The sequence below is a fragment of the Anomaloglossus baeobatrachus genome, chromosome 7 (assembly GCF_048569485.1).
Source record: "Anomaloglossus baeobatrachus isolate aAnoBae1 chromosome 7, aAnoBae1.hap1, whole genome shotgun sequence".
NCBI lineage: Eukaryota > Metazoa > Chordata > Amphibia > Anura > Aromobatidae > Anomaloglossus > Anomaloglossus baeobatrachus.
The window spans coordinates 249,306,497-249,320,704 of NC_134359.1; the positions used below are offsets into that span (position 1 = coordinate 249,306,497).

Genomic DNA, 14,208 nt, shown 5'->3' on the forward strand with positions numbered 1-14,208 from the left:
ATGCCTCCTGAACACAAAGCAATGAACTGGCTAGATCTGGTTTCTCCAGGGGGTGTATAGGCTCAGAGGGAGGAGCTACACTTTTGAGTGTAGTACTTTGTGTGTCCTCCGGAGGCAGAAGCTATACACCCAATGTCTGGGTCTCCCATGGGAACGATAAAGAAATAAATATAAAGAATTCTTTGTTGTGTGTCCACGAAGTTATTTCCCACACCTAAGCTCGTGTTCCCTGTAAGGCAACTGACTCCAGCAGGAGCTCTCCCCCACAATAAAAAAAGGCTGTGCCGTTCCTGCCCCTTACCCCTGCATTATTTAGCAGTGTTCCCCTTTGCAGGCTCTTGTCACTAGAAGCCTCAGCAGCTTCTCTTTTTGTACTTGGCTTATTATCCACCCTCATTCCCTTTCCATACACTTCTATAGGCAGCAGGTGTAATCTGATCACTCTCTGAAGACAGAACTGTAGACAGATTGGAGCAGTTTTTGAGAGTGAATAATCAGTACATGATAAGAGGCATATTTCTGTAACCACTGACCGACATACATTGTATATCGGTGAGGAGGAGCTAAGTCTGCACTGCTCTGGGCAGATGCCAGCTGAGTTACACAGCCAGCATCTGCCTCTCAAAGCAGCTCTAATTGCCAATGTTAGCCCCTTAAATGCAGATGTCAATCTATAATAGTGGCATTTAAGTCATGCATGCCAGGCTTCCATCGGCCCACCCAAGACGTAAGGGCAGAAATCCGAACCAAGACATAACAAGCCTGTAGGGAGATAGAACGTGAAGCTTCGTACTTTAGTATCACTTGCGCCAGGAACTTTAATCTGAATCTCCTTCCTGGGTTTCGTGCAAAAAGTATGGACGTGTCAATAACATTTGGATGTATCATCTGGAAAAAAGGAAAGAAAAAATGGTCAGGGTCGCACTGCCGTCGCTATAGCACGACCTTAGCATACAATTTAATACAAAAAGGACTTAACGTGCAAGAGAGTAAGGTCATCATAAATAAATCAAAATCACAACCATAGTTACTGCATATAAAAATTAATTTTATTACAAAGAGTATAAAAACAGGTTGGATTTTCATAATATATAAGTGTACTTTAGTATAGAAAATTAGTGATCACAGTGAAAAAATGAGGACAGCAAAAAGCAACACAATACCTAAACATGTCAGGTGTAACAAACAGATGAAAAGCTGACCCATGAGACATAGTAATAGAAGATATATATGAGGTAATAAGCCATGGGAATAGCCAGGTAAAGAGAGACTGATTGGATTAAATGAAGGTAACAAGTAGATTACACTTCACTTTGAATGCATGAAATCTCCATTATATGTCAATAACTCAAAGAAGGTTAGCTCGGAGCATTTCAGAAAATACAATCAATCAGGCTTGCCCATATGTCAGACTGCGCTGGTCATAATCGCAACTCGTGTGCCCCTACGCGTCTCGCCTCAGCTTCATAAGGGGGAGTAAATAGGAGAAAGTGCCGGTGGAAAAGAATTCTAGCCAGGTGGGGTTTATAAATCAAACAGCTGATGCTGATAGGTTAATCCAGATGTCAGTATAGTCCAGACCATTGCGCGTGTGTTCATAGCCACACCCCCGCTCGCATCATTTCCGGCTCTCCAGCGGTGACATAAGGTGTCAGCGCTACAGAGGCCATCGGGAGCGAACAAAGGGGGAGGCGAGGGAAGGCGCGCGCACAGGACAAACTCACTGCATGTAATTGACGAGAGCGTAGGTGCGCGCATGCGCATTACGCAGCACCCACATCTCAAGCCAAAAGTAAAGGAGAGAGCACACAAGGGGTATTATAGGGGGATATATAATCAAAAATAGCAATAAGATGCCTGACAAATCATTAATGGCATATCGGTCGTGCATATATACATATAGAGAAGCAGTCGAAATATAAATAGATGTATTCATTCATTGCACCTCATATATATCCACAACTACCCAAGCCTCTGGTATAATCATATCCAGGATATATTATCAGCACACCCAAAGAACATATGCATATGAGAAACACATGTATACAAAAAAGCTGTCCATGCATATAAAAATGTATACGTATATAAAAGATATGAAAGAAATGCAGTATGTATAAAGTACATGTATACATCACAATAGAGCATATGTGCATGTATGCATACATGTGATCACACGTACATGCACACATACACACACGCTGATGCAAAGTCCATAAACATATCCCGACACTACATCAAAACTGGATACAATAAATATGTAATTGCATAAACATAGATATCCCCCAGAAATATACACCATTGATATCCCCTCCAAATGTGCGATGATGATTCTCAATTGAATAAAAGATATGGCCCTATTCAGGAAGGCTGATCAGAAACCACATTATGGCGATTTGATAGATAAGGCACCTATAAAAATCCAAAGAAAAAAGAGCAAATTAAAACCAGTGCACATAAAAAAACTCAAAATAAACAAACACGAAGAAAAAGATGAATAAAAACACCGAATATAAAGGGGACAAACTTTATCCAACAATAATAGACATTTTGAAACATAAAAGAATGCAAAAACGGTTGTTGCACTCGACTACCATCATAGAGGCCTAGAGTACAAAGAGATGTCTACGAGACGCTGAAGCCGAATGAACACAAGATTCTATAAAAAAGGTGAGAAGGTAAGATTCTCATTCAAACCATGGGGTGAGACTGTATCCAGTCTCACTATCCATTCGCATTCACGTCTTGCCAGAGCCTTCTTGTAGTCCCCACCTCGTATTCCCAGATGTATAACATCAATCCCTATAAATTTCAAATCGTCAGGGTTACATTTATGGTGGCTTTTAAAATGGCGAGGGATGGTTTTAAGAAGGTGGATGTTAGTTTCATCGCGCGCCGCCAAAATGTCCCTGACGTGTTCCCTGATGCGTTTACGGAGTTCACGTGATGTGAGCCCAATGTAAATGAGACGGCATGTACATCTGGCATAGTATATAACATTCGAGGTTCGGCAAGAAATATAATGCCTTATCTCGAATGTCCTACTCCCATCCGATGACATAAAGGAATTAGCCCGTATCATATTCCGACAAGCCAGACATGACCCACAGGGAAACGAACCCAAGTTGGTTCTGGGTATATTGAAAAGGGATTGGGTTTTGAGCATATAATGACTGTGTACTAAGTGATCCTTTAAGTTCTTGCTCCTTCTTGCTGTCATTAGAGGCACATTTGGAAGTTTAGGACCCAGTACACTATCAGATTTTAAAACAGCCCAATGTTTCTTTAGAACCTCTCTAATATCATCCCACTGGTTGTTAAAAGTGGTGATGAACCTAGTCATACCCTCCTCCTTATCTTTCTTCCCTCCAATCAATAACGTAGGCCTCTTGGCATTTTTTGCCCGATTATACCCATTTTTGATAGTACGATGTGAGTATCCACGCTCCCGGAACCTAGCTCTAAGATCCTCAGCCTGGGCTTCAAAGTATTGATCAGTTGAGCAGATCCTTCGGGCGCGAAGATACTGTCCTACAGGTATTGCTCGTATCGTGGAGGCCTGATGATTGGAGCTAGCGTGGAGGAGTGCATTGACTGAGGTCTCCTTTCTGAACATATCCGCCTGTAAAGAGCGGTCTGGATGCACAATCAGTTTCACGTCTAGGAAGTCCATTTCTGCAGGATGGTATTTATGGGTAAGTTTGATGCCATACTGATTCTTATTGAGGGAGCAGATATAATTCTCCACCTCAAATGAGGTGCCCCCCCACAGAATCAGTATGTCATCAATATATCTTATCCATTGTTGGACGGGGGCATCGGTCCGTGCGTCACCTCCAAACACCTCCCTCTCCCAGAACCCCAGGAAGAGGTCAGCGTAGGAGGGCGCACAGGCAGCCCCCATCGCGGTCCCCCGCTTCTGCAGAAAGAACTTATCTCTAAACGTGAAAAAGTTATGTGTCAGGACAAATTCTAACAAGTCATAGATCAACTGACACAATTGTGCATCCAGACTACTCATGTTCAGAAAAAAGTCAACCGCCCTCAGTCCATGTTGATGATCAATGCATGTATATAATGCCTCCACGTCAATAGTTGCGAGGAGGGTCCCATCGTCCACAAAGAGACCATCAACCCGCCGCAGGACGTCAAGAGTGTCCCGGGCATAGGAGGGCAGCGTTTCCACCAGTGGATGTAAAAAATGTTCAATGAACTTACAAACTGGGTCGCACATCCCTCCGATGCCCGAGACAATCGGACGCCCCGGGGGGCAGACAGGGTCCTTGTGGACTTTGGGAAGTAGGTAGAAAGTTGGTACAACAGGGCATTTGATGATTAAACCGTCCAATACTTTCTTAGTAATAATGCCCTGTCTAAAGGCTCTATCAAGAATATTATATAGCTCAATCATAAATCCACCAAGTGGGTTTTGTGTCAAGGGGGCATATGTATGACGGTCGCGAAGTTGGCGACCTGCTTCTTTTTCATACATGTGCCGAGGCCACACCACCACATTTCCCCCCTTATCCGCTGGTTTGATGATAATGTCATCCAGTTCCTTAAGTTCTTTTAAAGCCCTACGTTGGTCAGAGGTGAGATTATCTCCTGCATGTCTCTTATTCAAATTTTTAAAATCTTCAGAGACCAATTTGCAAAAGATCTCAACCTCAGGGCAAATCGAAAATGGGGGGAAAGTGGTGGAGCGGGGATATATTGAGGTGGGAAAGTTAGTCGCATGATTCCCTACCATTTGTGGGGAGGATTCATCCAACTCCTCAAGAATAGAAATGGCCTCTACTTCGGCATCAGTCAGGGGGGAAATGTCCAAACTTCTCTTAGCGTGTAATTTTTTCAGCACCAATTTTCGGGAGAAGAGGTGTAAGTCCTTGATCACTGTAAAATAATTAAAATCATAGTTAGGCGCAAAATTCAAACCGAGGCTTAATACCTCAATCTGTGATTTAGTCAGGACCAAATTGGAGAGGTTGATTACCTCAAGATTATGTCCCTTAGTCTTTTTCTTAAGATCCCTCTTATATTTCTTGGTTTTTGCGGCAATGATATCCTTCTCCCACTTTTGGTACTCATTATCAAGATCTTCCTTCAGCTTGGACATAGCCTCACCCGATAATTGGCCAGTAAGATGTTCTTGAATGCCATTGATTTCCAATTCAATTTCAGAGAGAGATATTGAATTGGCTTGTATCAAAAGGCCCATATGGCCCTTTGAGCAGGAGTTGGAGAAATTCTCCCATTTTTCCTTAAATTCTTCGTCCTCAACGACATAAGAAGGGAAAACCCTGACTCTAAGGCCACGTGGAACAAGACCCCTCTCCAGATACCTTTCGAGAAAGGCCCTGTTCCACCATAGCCGAGTTTTGCGGTTAAGCAGCTGTTTCAACTTGTCAATCGTAAGGTTGTTGTCCCTAGACGGTGTATCTAAAACTACTTCCATGTCCTCACAAAACACTTGATCAAGTTTATTCTGCCACGTGGACTCACGGGCCTTGTGATCCATTCTTGCGGAAGAGGCTGTGAATACACACAGAAAGACAATCATAAATAGAAAAGTCCGCAATCGTGGAATCGCATATGCGGCTATCAATTGACCGCTATAGCACGACCTTAGCATACAATTTAATACAAAGAGAACAAAAGGACTTAACGTGCAAGAGAGTAAGGTCATCATAAATAAATCAAAATCACAACCATAGTTACTGCATATAAAAATTTATTTTATTACAAAGAGTATTAAAACAGGTTGGATTTTCATAATATATAAGTGTACTTTAGTATAGAAAATTAGTGATCACAGTGAAAAAATGAGGACAGCAAAAAGCAGCACAATACCTAAACATGTCAGGTGTAACAAACAGATGAAAAGCTGACCCATGAGACATAGTAATAGAAGATATATATGAGGTAATAAGCCATGGGAATAGCCAGGTAAAGAGAGACTGATTGGATTAAATGAAGGTAACAAGTAGATTACACTTCACTTTGAATGCATGAAATCTCCATTATATGTCAATAACTCAAAGAAGGTTAGCTCGGAGCATTTCAGAAAATACAATCAATCAGGCTTACCCATATGTCAGACTGCGCTGGTCAGAATCGCAACTCGCGTGCCCCTACGCGTCTCGCCTCAGCTTCATAAGGGGGAGTAAATAGGAGAAAGTGCCGGTGGAAAAGAATTCTAGCCAGGTGGGGTTTATAAATCAAACAGCCGATGCTGATAGGTTAATCCAGATGTCAGTATAGTCCAGACCATTGCGCGTGTGTTCATAGCCACACCCCCGCTCGCATCATTTCCGGCTCTCCAGCGGTGACATAAGGTGTCAGCGCTACGGAGGCCATCGGGAGCGAACAAAGCGGGAGGCGAGTGAAGGCGTGCGCACAGGACAAACTCACTGCATGTAATTGACGAGAGCGTAGGTGCGCGCATGCGCATTACGCAGCACCCACAACTCAAGCCAAAAGTAAAGGAGAGAGCACACAAGGGGTATTATAGGGGGATATATAATCAAAAATAGCAATAAGATGCCTGACAAATCATTAATGCCATATCGGTCGTGCATATATACATATAGAGAAGCAGTCGAAATATAAATAGATGTATTCATTCATTGCACCTCATATATATCCACAACTACCCAAGCCTCTGGTATAATCATATCCAGGATATATTATCAGCACACCCAAAGAACATATGCATATGAGAAACACATGTATACAAAAAAGCTGTCCATGCATATAAAAATGTATACGTATATAAAAGATATGAAAGAAATGCAGTATGTATAAAGTACATGAATACATCACAATAGAGCATATGTGCATGTATGCATACATGTGATCACACGTACATGCACACATACACACACGCTGATGCAAAGTCCATAAACATATCCCGACACTACATCAAAACTGGATACAATAAATATGTAATTGCATAAACATAGATATCCCCCAGAAATATACACCATTGATATCCCCTCCTAATGTGCGATGATGATTCTCAATTGAATAAAAGATATGGCCCTATTCAGGAAGGCTGATCAGAAACCACATTATGGCGATTTGATAGATAAGGCACCTATAAAAATCCAAAGAAAAAAGAGCAAATTAAAACCAGTGCACATAAAAAAACTCAAAATAAACAAACACGAAGAAAAAGATGAATAAAAACACCGAATATAAAGGGGACAAACTTTATCCAACAATAATAGACATTTTGAAACATAAAAGAATGCAAAAACGGTTGTTGCACTCGACTACCATCATAGAGGCCTAGAGTACAAAGAGATGTCTACGAGACGCTGAAGGCAAATGAACACAAGATTCGATAAAAAAGGTGAGAAGGTAAGCTTCTCATTCAAACCATGGGGTGAGACTGTATCCAGTCTCACTATCCATTCGCATTCGCGTCTTGCCAGAGCCTTCTTGTAGTCCCCACCTCGTATTCCCAGATGTATAACATCAATCCCTATAAATTTCAAATCGTCAGGGTTACATTTATGGTGGCTTTTAAAATGGCGAGGGATGGTTTTAAGAAGGTGGATGTTAGTTTCATCGCGCGCCGCCAAAATGTCCCTGACGTGTTCCCTGATGCGTTCACGGAGTTCACGTGATGTGAGCCCAATGTAAATGAGACGGCATGTACATCTGGCATAGTATATGACATTCGAGGTTCGGCAAGAAATATAATGCCTTATCTCGAATATCCCACTCCCATCCGATGACATAAAGGAATTAGCCCGTATCATATTCCGACAAGCCAGACATGACCCACAGGGAAACGAACCCAAGTTGGTTCTGGGTATATTGAAAAGGGATTGGGTTTTGAGCATATAATGACTGTGTACTAAGTGATCCTTTAAGTTCTTGCTCCTTCTTGCTGTCATTAGAGGCACATTTGGAAGTTTAGGACCCAGTACACTATCAGATTTTAAAACAGCCCAATGTTTCTTTAGAACCTCTCTAATATCATCCCACTGGTTGTTAAAAGTGGTGATGAACCTAGTCATACCCTCCTCCTTATCTTTCTTCCCTCCAATCAATAACGTAGGCCTCTTGGCATTTTTTGCCCGATTGTACCCATTTTTGATAGTACGATGTGAGTATCCACGCTCCCGGAACCTAGCTCTAAGATCCTCAGTCTGGGCTTCAAAGTATTGATCAGTTGAGCAGATCCTTCGGGCGCGAAGATACTGTCCTACAGGTATTGCTCGTATCGTGGAGGCCTGATGATTGGAGCTAGCGTGGAGGAGTGCATTGACTGAGGTCTCCTTTCTGAACATATCCGCCTGTAAAGAGCGGTCTGGATGCACAATCAGTTTCACGTCTAGGAAGTCCATTTCTGCAGGATGGTATTTATGGGTAAGTTTGATGCCATACTGATTCTTATTGAGGGAGCAGATATAATTCTCCAGCTCAAATGAGGTGCCCCCCCACAGAATCAGTATGTCATCAATATATCTTATCCATTGTTGGACGGGGGCATCGGTCCGTGCGTCACCTCCAAACACCTCCCTCTCCCAGAACCCCAGGAAGAGGTTAGCGTAGGAGGGCGCACAGGCCGCCCCCATCGCGGTCCCCCGCTTCTGCAGAAAGAACTTATCTCTAAACGTGAAAAAGTTATGTGTCAGGACAAATTCTAACAAGTCATGGATCAACTGACACAATTGTGCATCCAGACTACTCATGTTCAGAAAAAAGTCAACCGCCCTCAGTCCATGTTGATGATCAATGCACGTATATAATGCCTCCACGTCAATAGTTGCGAGGAGGGTCCCATCGTCCACAAAGAGACCATCAACCCGCCGCAGGACGTCAAGAGTGTCCCGGGCATAGGAGGGCAGCGTTTCCACCAGTGGATGTAAAAAATGTTCAATGAACTTACAAACTGGGTCGCACATCCCTCCGATGCCCGAGACAATCGGACGCCCCGGGGGGCAGACAGGGTCCTTGTGGACTTTGGGAAGTAGGTAGAAAGTTGGTACAACAGGGCATTTGATGATTAAACCGTCCAATACTTTCTTAGTAATAATGCCCTGTCTAAAGGCTCTATCAAGAATATTATATAGCTCAATCATAAATCCACCAAGTGGGTTTTGTGTCAAGGGGGCATATGTATGACGGTCGCGAAGTTGGCGACCTGCTTCTTTTTCATACATGTGCCGAGGCCACACCACCACATTTCCCCCCTTATCCGCTGGTTTGATGATAATGTCATCCAGTTCCTTAAGTTCTTTTAAAGCCCTACGTTGGTCAGAGGTGAGATTATCTCCTGCATGTCTCTTATTCAAATTTTTAAAATCTTCAGAGACCAATTTGCAAAAGATCTCAACCTCAGGGCAAATCGAAAATGGGGGGAAAGTGGTGGAGCGGGGATATATTGAGGTGGGAAAGTTAGTCGCATGATTCCCTACCATTTGTGGGGAGGATTCATCCAACTCCTCAAGAATAGAAATGGCCTCTACTTCGGCATCAGTCAGGGGGGAAATGTCCAAACTTCTCTTAGCGTGTAATTTTTTCAGCACCAATTTTCGGGAGAAGAGGTGTAAGTCCTTGATCACTGTAAAATAATTAAAATCATAGTTAGGCGCAAAATTCAAACCGAGGCTTAATATCTCAATCTGTGATTTAGTCAGGACCAAATTGGAGAGGTTGATTACCTCAAGATTATGTCCCTTAGTCTCCTGTAGGGAGATAGAACGTGAAGCTTCGTACTTTAGTATCACTTGCGCCAGGAACTTTAATCTGAATCTCCTTCCTGGGTTTCGTGCAAAAAGTATGGACGTGTCAATAACATTTGAATGTATCATCTGGAAAAAAGGAAAGAAACAATGGTCAGGGTCGCACTGCCGGCTCTATACACACGAATGGTGCGAAGTGAGCGCTCACCTGCAAAGCTCGCAGGTCGTTCTCCAGCGAGTGTCCCACCAACACGGCGTCTGGAGGAAGGAGAGCTTTTATTCTTTCCTGGACGTCCTTCAGTTTGGTTTTTACAGGATGAGCTTCTTTTTAGTGATCCTCGAGAGCCTGACCGCACATAAATTACACAAATGTGAGAGATTGTGTTGTACAGAAAAAAGAAAATCTCTTCGGGAACATTTACTTAGGTATTAACAGGGTCATTTCGGTAAGACAGAGCTCCGGCCATGTTACTACAGAGGAACGGTAACCAGATCAAAGAGGCCACTTTTTGGTCTTATTTTATTCCTGCTACACCCCCGAGTGACACCTCTTTATCTGCTGTGCGGTTCCAGAAATATGCTCTTTTTTTGTGCTAATTGTTATGGCTTTTATAAGAGGACGGGGCTCACAGATCAATTATTCAAAACAGCCTAAAGACACGAATGGGAGGATCCTCGCGAGCCATGTTCCAGAGGATCGCTCCGCAGGCCACGCCCCGAAAGGATCCCCCGTCGCACGAGCCACGCCCCAGGAGATCCCACAAGAGCCACACCCTAGGGGATCCCACGGGAGCCACACCCTAGGAGGATCCCATGCGAGCCATGCCCCTGGGATTCACCCGAGCCACGTCCCAGGGGATCCTACCCGAGCCACGCCCCCTGAGAAAAGACCATAAAGAAAATACACCAAATAAAAATAATCCTCCCTCCCCGCTAGCCAAGCCCCAAATGGATCCCCTTGCCCCACCACAGAAAGTTATCCTGCGAGCACACCCCGGGTCGATCCCACGCGGTCCACACCTTGGGGCTCCCCCGCCTCGCGAGCCACGCCTCGGAGGAATCCCATGCGAGCCGCGCCCTGGGGGATCACCCACCACAGAAGACTACCCTGTGAACCCAGCCCCGGGGGTGGTCCCACGCAAGCCACAGCCCCGGGGGTGGTCCCACGCGAGCCACAGCCCCAGGGGTGGTCCCACGCGAGCCATAGCCCCGGAGAAAAGACCATAAAAAATAACACCAAATAAAAAGGCCCATACTGTATTGTGGATTTAAATAAAATAAAAAAACGAAAAACTTAGGGGAGCATCAGAATTAAAAAAAAAAAAAAAAAAAAAAAAAATTGGTTACTTTTGACCTGGTTACAGGTCCTCTAAGGCTATGTGCGCACTTACCGGATTTTGCCGCGGATTTTCCGCGGATCTGCTGCATGTTTCGCTGCAGAAAATGTTCATAACATCTCTGCAGTGAATCACCAGCAAATCCTATGGAGAAAAAAAATCCTGTGCGCACTAGGCGGAATTTGACAGCTGCATGTTTTGCTGCGGGAATCCCGCAGCAAAAACAAGTGCATGTCACTTCTTTTCCGCACATCGCTGCGGAATTTCACTCCATTGACTCCAATGTTAATCATGAAATCCCGCAGGGAATAACACAGGTAGCAAATTCTGTGCGGTTCACTGCGTTTTCCTGCGTTATTCCCTGCGGTATTTCACGGTTTACCTCCGGTAATGTACATCGCTTGTCTGCGGTTTGCAGGGAAGTGATGTCATTACAGGAAGAGGAAGCCGTGCAGAGTAAACACAAACACAGATCACACTCACACAGACATCACAGACACGTTTTTTTACCGCGGGTGCGGTAATCTTTGAGAGCATGCGGAATTTTCTCAAGAAAATTCCATTTCCCAGTGCGCACATAGCCTAAGTAATTTCTCTTCTACCTAATGAGCAGTGGCATAAATGAGCCACTTTATCATCAGTCAGCCTGTCCACGTATTACATTAGCCATTCATATACATTACTGGCACACTGTATTTTCCTTGCAGATAGTTTAATAAGCAGATCATTGAGGCAACTGAGAGTTTGCCATGGTAAAACATTACCTTTAACAGGGATGCACAGAATTAGTAAAACACAGTTGGGTTCTTCCAAAAACAGCTTCATATCTGCCCTTTATTTCTATGTAATAAAGCCACTCGGCCCCAATCACTTCAATGGAGCAGAACTTCAGCACCAGACTCAACCCACGGACAGATGTGGCGGTTTTGACAAATCATCCACGTTTTCTTATCCTGCACAACGTTTTATGTACATACTAATAAGTAGGGATAGGAGCGCAGGTCCAGACTACATAAGGTTTGTTTGTAGTCTGTTACCATGGTGACAAATATTTCAGATTCTCAGAGCACGTCAGAGCCATCATTGTAAAGTAATAAGCGGAACAGCCCAAAATTTTAAGTCATTGGGTGACCTGCAAGTCAACATGTCGTCCATTTTGTTAAAAAAAATCTATTAAGCCAACCAAAGATCATTACAGGAGAAAGACAGAATGTATGTAAGAATAGAGAGAATACCTGGTCTTGTAAGTTATCATGAGATTATCCGGCTTCACCAGTTCATCCATAATACACTGGCCTTGTGCATCCACTAATGACACCCAGGTCAGCTCATGCCCTTTACAGGTCAAACACTGCGGATATAGAAATACTGGTGTCAGAAATCTATGAAACTGTCTATTAGATCAACATGGCCGCCATAGGACAACGAGCCACATGACATCTAATAGACAGCTCCTCAGGGTCCCTCCTCCCTGATCTCACACTGCACAGTACAAGCTGATAGACAGCTCCTCAGTGGTCTTCCTTTCTGATCTCACACTGCACAGTACAAGCTGACAGTTCCTCAGTGTCCCTCCTCCCTGATCTCACACTGCTCAGTACATGCTAATAGCCCATCAGTGTCCCTCCTCTCTGATCTCACACTGCTCGGTACATGCTGATAGCCCATCAGTGTCCCTCCTCTCTGATCTCACACTGCTCAGTACATGCTGATAGCCCATCAGTGTACCTCCTCTCTGATCTCACACTGCTCAGTACAAGCTGATAGACAACTCCTCAGTGTCCCTCCTCCCTGTTCTCATACTACTCATAACAAGCCAATATACAACTCCTCAGTGTCCCTCCTCCCTGAAAAATAAAATTAAAATTACAGGTGTAACAAAATTGCGACAAAGCAATTTTTTTTATAAAATTCAGATTTTTTTAAGCTACTAAACTGTATTTTGTAAAAAAGGCTTTAAATTTACACTTTGTCCTATCAAACCAAAATTGATGTATTAGAAATATATCCACCGGCACCGATAATAAAGGATGTACAAGGGATTCCCTAAAAAAGGATCAGACATGTTGGGTTTCAGCATGCCCGATCCTTTGCTCTGCTGTCAGGCAGATCTGACTGCGTCTTGCCTCTCTCATAATGGGGATGTGTGTTTGTGGATGATGGGGGAGGGGAGGTACACTATCTTTTTGGTATACACAGCTTTATTGGTTGACACGTCAGACATACGGTCTCTTATATACGTGCCATTTCACAATCCAGACCAAACAGGGGGCTGCCGTCCGTAGGTTCCCCCGTGCAGTTGGTGCGGATGTAATTTTCTGTATTGGGTGATCCTGAAAATAATAAAAGGGAAAAACATTAAATTATGTGCTGTAATAATATGTAAAAATAAAGTTAGAAAAATGTAAAAACTAAGTTAAAAAAAAACTCACATTATCCTGATTTGCACAGAAAGAGGCACGACACTTACACATCTCAAATACGGCAGCCGCTGTATATAGGATCCTGCGCTGTAGCTGCCTCCTGCTGTGATTGGGCACCCTGCGCTGTAGCTGCCTCCTGCTGTGACTTGGGCACCCCCTGAAAGATGAACGCACCTTGCCTGTGTGGCACCGCCCCGCTTTCCGATAGCCGCGTACTTCAGGAGCTGGTGCAGCTGCTGGGGCTGAATTTCACAGTTATCACAAAATAATGCGGGTGATAATCTGGGAGATTTCTGTCGAGAAACACAATAATACCATATATCAATAAAGTAAGTACACCCCTCACATTTATATCTTTTCATGGGACAACACTGAGGATCTGACCCTGTGATACAATGTACAGTGTCAGTGTGCAGCTTGTATAACAGGGTAAATTTGGTGTGCTCTAAATAACTCTACACACAGCCATTAATGTCTAAACCGGTGGCAAAAAAAAGTGAGTACACCCTTCACCACATTTTTGTTAATTTTTTTTTATTATATCTTTTCATGGGACAGCACTGACGATATGACCCTGTGATACAATATATAGGCAGTGTGCAGCTTGTATAACTGTAAATTTGATGCCCTCTAAATAACTCATCACACAGCCATTAATGTCGAAACCGGTGGCAACAAAAGTGAGTACACCCCTAAGCGAAAATGCCCAAATTGCTCCCAGTTAGCCATATTTCCTCCCCGGTGTCATGTGAC

General features: G+C 43.6%; 1 pseudogene; it reads right to left on the minus strand.

Moving 5' to 3' along the window:
• Positions 1–13,506, minus strand: part of LOC142246687 (RNA exonuclease 5-like) — a 48,512-nt pseudogene extending 35,006 nt beyond the window's left edge.
• Between the last annotated feature and the right edge of the window lie 702 nt (positions 13,507–14,208).